This window comes from Pistacia vera, unplaced genomic scaffold, assembly GCF_008641045.1.
Source record: "Pistacia vera cultivar Batoury unplaced genomic scaffold, PisVer_v2 Contig79, whole genome shotgun sequence".
In the NCBI taxonomy this organism is placed as follows: Eukaryota; Viridiplantae; Streptophyta; class Magnoliopsida; order Sapindales; family Anacardiaceae; genus Pistacia; species Pistacia vera.
Genome location: NW_022196656.1, coordinates 243,247 through 249,521, shown reverse-complemented (window position 1 = coordinate 249,521; position 6,275 = coordinate 243,247). Strand labels below are relative to the sequence as shown.

General features: G+C 31.8%; 1 long non-coding RNA gene across 1 annotated transcript; it reads right to left on the bottom strand.

Annotated features, from left to right (window-relative positions):
• Positions 1 to 4,483: 4,483 nt before the first annotated feature.
• On the bottom strand, positions 4,484 to 5,835 carry LOC116116942. Its single transcript, XR_004125901.1, has 4 exons — positions 5,561 to 5,835; positions 5,234 to 5,358; positions 4,841 to 5,077; positions 4,484 to 4,714 (listed from the first exon to the last, which is right to left on the bottom strand). It is a non-coding gene; the product is annotated as an uncharacterized LOC116116942 (long non-coding RNA).
• Positions 5,836 to 6,275: the final 440 nt, after the last annotated feature.

Genomic DNA, 6,275 nt, shown 5'->3' with positions numbered 1-6,275 from the left:
TGCATATAAATTAAAATTATATTATAAATGCAAATTATAATAAGCTTAAAAATTGATATGATAAATAGCTTGAAATCCATGTTATTTGAATGTGATAGAAAAATGATTTATCCCTCATAATATATAATAATCGCAAAACATTCATGACTTAGTATTATTATCATTTGTATTATTATTAATTACAAGGACAAGATATATAATAATCACAAAACATTCATAATTTAGTATTTTTACTTAAATTCAGTGTATTCTTTTTAATCTTAGTTTACTTCAATCAAAATGGAAATCTCAACAATATCTTCATAAAGAATTAGTTTTTCTCTTAAGTTAACTTCAACGACCTATCTAAGCTTTTTAAAATATTTTGACACATGGTCATCATCAATAACAATAGTAATATGTGATTTGATATTTTTATATTATTTTCATTAATTTTAGATATTAATAACGAATTAAGTCTAGTTTGAATTTTTTTCAAAATAAAACTTAGATTTCATATGAGTTATATGAACATATAAGTGATATAATTCAACAACAAAATGAAATCATACTGGCAATTTAAAAGAAGAAAGAGTTAACAATTACCTTGAGCTAGATTCGTCATGTATGAGATTTTGAAATTCTAATGTTTTGGGGATTGGTTCATCTTGCTCTTCGTCATGATCAAAGATGAAACATCTTCTGGATCTGGATTCCTCCATTGCTATTCCTGGATTTAGAAAATTCATAATCCCGAACACAACCATTTATTTGTAGCTATCCAACTCTCCCCACTACATTGGTATATCAAGTTATACTCGAGATACAAAGGTCGTTTGTCACAACAACAATCCTGCAATGCTAAAACGGTGCAGCAACTAAAGCTGATGGTATCATTCAATGAACCTTGCGATTGCTGCAGAAAAGTTCCATCACTTGGATTGTAGAAAAATTTCTATACAACAAAAATTATTAGTGTAACATCATATATTTTTTCATTAAATAAGAAGAAAAGAACTCTTCCAATGTCTCAAACGCTAAAGGCATACAAAACTGCATAAAAGCCCAAGGTTCATATAGGTTATTTTGGATAGTTGTGCCACTCATCAACAATCTTCTATGTATGACAAATCGCTTTCTAAGGACCTTATATACAACTCGTGGTTCAATCATTGAAGTCTTTCAAATGGGAAAATCATACGAAAATCAAGAAAAATGTTTCTATTAAAATATTAATTTTCATCTACTTAGATCTAGTCTTATTTTAGACAACTAGTAGAAAATTACTCAAAATTCACACTAGTGACCACCCGATAAAGTTGAGGACGCTAAAACGGTGCAGCAGCTGAAGTCGATGGTATCATTTAACTAACCTCACGACTGCTGTAGAAAAGTTTCATTACTTGGATTGCAAAAAAAATTCCTCTACAACGAAAATTATTAGTGTAACATTATATATTTTTTCATTAAATAAGAAGAAAGAAATTCAAATCATATGCAATTAGACTGAGTGAAAAAAGCCAATGGCTGCCAACCTGTTGTTAATATCACCATCCTCTGCTTATTAAACAAGCTATGTATTCTTCTTCATCTTCTCCAAGCCCATGTCTTCAATAGAATTGAGCAGATCAACCAAATCATTATTTACTTCGTTAAAAAATCCCTACAGCTGACCAATATGTTTCTTCAAACTAAACTCAAGAAACAAGCTTTATTTCTCAAACTGGTCATATTTAAAAACAATGAAATTGTACTGTGATGCATGAATTTTCTCACTAACGGTAACTGAGTACTGGAGATCGCTTGCTCATCATGTTTTTCTTGACATGAGTGATAGACATGGTCTCCAAGTATTTATCAGCAACTAAGCCGGCATGAAGTACTGTAAAACCAAATAATAGAAAAGAAGGATTCCTACTAATACAACGACATCACTTAGAGCTACCTGTGAACAGAAAAACTGAGAGGTAAAAGCTACAATCAAGAGTTTCATCTTTGGAAGGGACAAGATGATGAACTATCTGATAGAATGCAAATTTTTAAACAAAGAGTATCGTAAGAACTAGTTGCAATTATTCACACTGCTCAGCAATTACTTTAAATCCATGTAATGACATTCTCTTCCGGTTCTCTTTTAGCTGAGACCGATTTATATGCGTAATGCCCTTTTTTCATCAAACTTGAGTTCATGGCTTTATCCAAAGTTTTTATACGAATCAGACTACAGTAAAATTGATTAATAAAAATTTGGTGCATATTAACATTAGCTACTGACATTTAGGTGCTCTTCTTACACACAAAATGAAATACAAGATGTAGCCTCCAAAGTTTCTGGAAATCAGACACAACTGCCAACATTTCCTATAAGTTCTCCACTCAAATGACAAGCCATAGTCTAAGGGACATGACTTTTTGGAACATGCGCAGCCAACTCTTTCTTAGCCAGAAACATCATCTAATACAACATAATCATGCTTGCTATTAATCCATTCTAAGACTAAAACCAAACTAAATTGAAAACTTCTTGAAACTATGATGCTCTAAATTTTAGGATCAATTTCCCATTTGATAAATAACGATGGCACTCAAACATGGGCAGTTACTTTCTATTTGATAAATATTAAATGAAAGACAAATAAGTGTAGAAGAACAAACAAATCATATCCGAGTTTAGTGAAATTAGAGGCCCTGTAATCAACTACCTGGTAGATTTCAAAACCACACTCTTCACATCTATATATTGCAACCTACATAAGTGGTTTAACATCTGAAGGGAGTTCTAATGCTTGATACTCTTAAGGGCTGACCAATATGTGAAGCCTTGACCTCCCTAATAGTAAATGGCTACCTCTTTGAAGTTGCCTTATATAAATTTCAAAGAATCAAGAATGGGAATTCGTTAGCCCACCAAATGTATCAAATATTTCATGGTGAGCCATCCCATAAATTCTAATCTCAAAGCATATAAGACATTCTTTGTGGATAAAAAGCATTACAACTAAATAACACAAAATCAGTTCAACTACTATATGCTAAAGTTATAAAAAAATGTTTACCATTATCATATTGTTCATGTATAAATAAATCAAAGACAATTGAGTAATACTAATATTTGATTAAACTAACATCTGAAAAAGGAAATAGAAAAGATAAATAAACATCAAATAATCAAAGAAAGAGAGGAGAATTACTTCATTTACATCGAATTGAAAGAAAAAAAGTAAGAGAGGAAAAGAAGAGAACAGGGAGAGGAGGGAATTAATCGGTGCCAAACAATGGTATAGGAAAAGAGTCTATAAACAAAACAAACTATCCACACCACCACTGAATCAATCCATGATCATAAATGATAAAAATATCAACACAAAAATCACTCCTAACAGCACAAACAACTTGTTATAAGGATAACTAGTTTACTTTAGATTTGCATAAACTATAAAAGGTGAGGGTATAACTAATAAGAAACAAAAAATCCAGCAGTGAAATTAAAAGGAAAAATACTTTACACTATATAACAAAAAATAAAGTCAATAGGTAGTGGTTAATGTATCCAAGAATAAAATTGATAAGATAATAAAAAATTAATCACGAAGTAAAATAACAAAGAAATATAGGTATTATCGCAGCCAATAAACTTGAAAAATTAAAAATAAAATAAAGAAGTAAAATTAATCTGAAAATGAAAATCTAAAAGCTGAATGAAAAGAAAAATTAGAAGCCAAAAGGTAGAAATCAATAAGAAAATGAAGTATTGAAAGCAAAGATGTAAAATTAAGAATAAAATCAAACGTTAGAAGCCAAAAAGGAAAAATTAATAAAATGAAAAAAGAATGGGAGTCAAACCTAGGTCTAAAAAAGTTAGAAGCCAGAAGGTAGAAATCAACGAGAAAATGTAATATTAGAAAACATTAACAAATCAACAAAAAATAACCTGATATAACCTACAAATGATAAAGAAAATATGTTGGAATCATAATGTTTGACAATAATTAGGATAGCCTGAAAGTAGAGCTGGTCAAGGACCAGTCCCAAGCAGGCCGGGGCCTGGGCCTGTTTGGGACTGGTCCTTTTGGGACTAGTCGCGCTCATGGGCCTGAGATCGGTCCTAGGCTCATGAGCAATTCTAGGACCCGGACCGATCCCTAGGGTTGTTCCTATGGGCCCAAGACCTGTCCTAGGACCGATCCTACAGGCTTGGAAATTTTCTTTTTCCCCCCGATCTTTTTTTATATTTTAGAGGCGAAACGAAATTTTGTAGAGGGTTTTTAGTATTTTTCAAGGGTAAATTTTATAAATTTTTCAGGGCCTAAAAAATTTTTTTTAATAAATTTTGTAAAATTTTCTTTTAATGCCTATAATTTATGTTTATTTCAAAATTTATAGGGAGTTTTATGTAATTATATAAGGGACTAAAATGAAAATATATAAAAAAATTTGGGTCTAGGCCTAGGACCGGAGGAGGGCCCAGTGGAGGGACTGGGCCCTCCTCCTACCAGGACTCCTAGGACTTGGTTTTTGGGCTGGGTTTTTGGATCCAGTCCCAAATGCCCACCTCTACCTGAAAGCGTATATGATTAATGAGTATATCAAACTCCATTATTCAACCAGAAAAGCAATTATAGACTAATTTCAAGTAATACCAGCAGCGAAAACTCATAGAGAACATCCTTAGGTAACGCTTCGTCCATCAGCACCACATCCATCCGTATAATTCTTGCATGAGATAGCATATTTCCTGAAGCATTTCAAAATAACAAATTCAAGACAAAAGAAGAGAAGAAATTTAATATGATCATCTGGAATAAAATATGACAGAATGAAAAGAACTAATTATGCAGAACACAGAATATAATCAGCGTACCTTATTCAAACTAAATATTGAAAAATCACTCATTATCTTCAATTCCAGTCTGGAAAGAAATGCACATATCTAACACAATAAAATCTTGTGCGTGATTCTTGCATTATATGAGTTCCACCCACAGGAAGCCAACAACAAAATTCATCTTACGTCACTACCAAATAGACCTTAATGCTACAGCCAAATGGACCTCTTTGTACCACAATCCACATCATCACCAATGGAAGAGAAGTCCGACTAGCAAAGTTAAGTAAATTTTAAATGAATAAGAATCCCCAATTTTTATGAAGAAATCAACATTAACCATTCTATAAGGATGAAAGAAATTACTGGAAATGAAACATGTATCAATTTATAAATTTCAACCAATATAACCAAAAAAGAGTAGACTACCAAATAATTGAAAGCAAGAAAAGGGGAGACGAATCATTTCAACAGTTAACTCGCGTTGAAAACTTTCCGTCAACCAACTTGAAGCATCCTATTTCATTTGTCCTCATATGTGTCTCCTCCCATATCTAGAAAGGGATATGTGAAAAAATTAGATACAATGTTTAGAAATTTAGCACAATAGCAAAGGGAGCTTTTGGAATTAGAAATTGCTGGAAATGAAACATGTATCAATTTATAAATTTCAACCAATATAACCAAAAAGGAGTAGACTACCAAATAATTGAAAGCAAGAAAAGGGGAGACAAATGATTTCAATGGTTAACTTACGTTGAAAACCTTCCGTCAACCAACTTGAAGCATCCTATTTCATATGTCCTCGTAAGTGTGCCCTCCCATATCTAGAAAGGGATATGTGAAAAAATTAGATACAATGTTAAGAAATTTAGTAACAACAGTAAAGGGGGTTTTTAGAATTAGAACTTACTTTCTAGACTACTGTTCTATAATCATTCCAGCACTCATATCACAATCCTAGGGTTAAAATGATGATAACTCAAAACATAAGAGCACCAAGAGTTCAATAATGAGTGAGCCACATAAGCAAAATAATTTAACAAATTAAAATTCTGTTGACAAATAATTTGATTCTCTAAATCGAGTAAACTTATTTAAAGTCCAGCTACGTAAGTCTGAAACAGTCTTGATTGTTGAGTCTATCTTGTTCCTCTAACTGACCCATCTCCTGCACTATATTAAAAAAGATGCGTGCTTTACAAAGAAGGGAAAATCTATCACAACCTAAGACGATATAATAAGGCCCTCTTACAAACATTACATGAACAAGTTATTGTAAAAGAAAAGACAACATATCAAGTCTAGAGAGACTAGAGATCCTGCACTAAGTTACTTGTAGATTTAAATAAAAATGGATTAAATTTTGTCATATAATTACTGAAATAGCCCTAAAAAGAAATGAGAGATATCCGGTGCGAAGCTAATTATCAATAAAAATTCAGCATTAAGACAGAATATTAAAACCAAG